Source organism: Anopheles nili (assembly GCF_943737925.1).
Source record: "Anopheles nili chromosome X unlocalized genomic scaffold, idAnoNiliSN_F5_01 X_unloc_17, whole genome shotgun sequence".
Classification (NCBI taxonomy): Eukaryota; Metazoa; Arthropoda; class Insecta; order Diptera; family Culicidae; genus Anopheles; species Anopheles nili.
This window is the reverse complement of record NW_026525475.1, coordinates 140001-141308: the sequence shown is the minus strand read 5'-3', so window position 1 is coordinate 141308 and position 1308 is coordinate 140001.

The window sequence follows — 1308 nt, the reverse complement described above, 5'->3', positions numbered from 1 at the left end:
CCCTGATTTTGGGTGAAAACCCATTTCTGGGACTTAGCCGATTTTCACCCATTGCGGTGTCTATGGGGTGTTGGGAATCGCTCTACCGACCAGCCGGTTGGAGATATCGATTCCCGGTCTTCGGCGCGTTTGCTCAACTCCGTAATGCCTACTTTTCGTCCATACACACAACACCTCGCAGAGTTCTCCTTCTGCCAGATATAGCGCGTGCCCCTTTGTTCGTGCACCGTTTTGGCCCGTTTTTCGCACATCGCTTCGAAACCATGCGTGCGGCGGTTTTGCGTCCCAAGTACCGATGTTAGAACACCACCGTGGCTAACTTTCGTCCATATACGCCAACTCCGTGCAATGTCTCCATCACCCTGATTTTGGGTGAAAACCCATTTCTGGGACTTAGCCGATTTTCACCCATTGCGGTGTCTATGGGGTGTTGGGAATCGCTCTACCGACCAGCCGGTTGGAAATATCGAGTTGCGGTCTTCGGCGCGTTTGCTCAACTCCGTCATGCCTACTTTTCGTCCATACACACAACACCTCGCAGAGTTCTCCTTCTGCCAGATATAGCGCGTGCCCCTTTGTTCGTGCACCATTTTGGCCCGTTTTTCGCACATCGCTTCGAAACCATGCGTTCGACGGTTTTGCGTCCCAAGCACCGATGTTAGAACACCACCGTGGCTAACTTTCGTCCATATACGCCAACTCCGTGCAATGTCTCCATCACCCTGATTTTGGGTGAAAACCCATTTCTGGGACTTAGCCGATTTTCACCCATTGCGGTGTCTATGGGGTGTTGGGAATCGCTCTACCGACCAGCCGGTTGGAGATATCGATTCCCGGTCTTCGGCGCGTTTGCTCAACTCCGTAATGCCTACTTTTCGTCCATACACACAACACCTCGCAGAGTTCTCCTTCTGCCAGATATAGCGCGTGCCCCTTTGTTCGTGCACCGTTTTGGCCCGTTTTTCGCACATCGCTTCGAAACCATGCGTGCGGCGGTTTTGCGTCCCAAGTACCGATGTTAGAACACCACCGTGGCTAACTTTCGTCCATATACGCCAACTCCGTGCAATGTCTCCATCACCCTGATTTTGGGTGAAAACCCATTTCTGGGACTTAGCCGATTTTCACCCATTGCGGTGTCTATGGGGTGTTGGGAATCGCTCTACCGACCAGCCGGTTGGAAATATCGAGTTGCGGTCTTCGGCGCGTTTGCTCAACTCCGTAATGCCTACTTTTCGTCCATACACACAACACCTCGCAGAGTTCTCCTTCTGCCAGATATAGCGCGTGCCCCTTTGTTCGTGCACC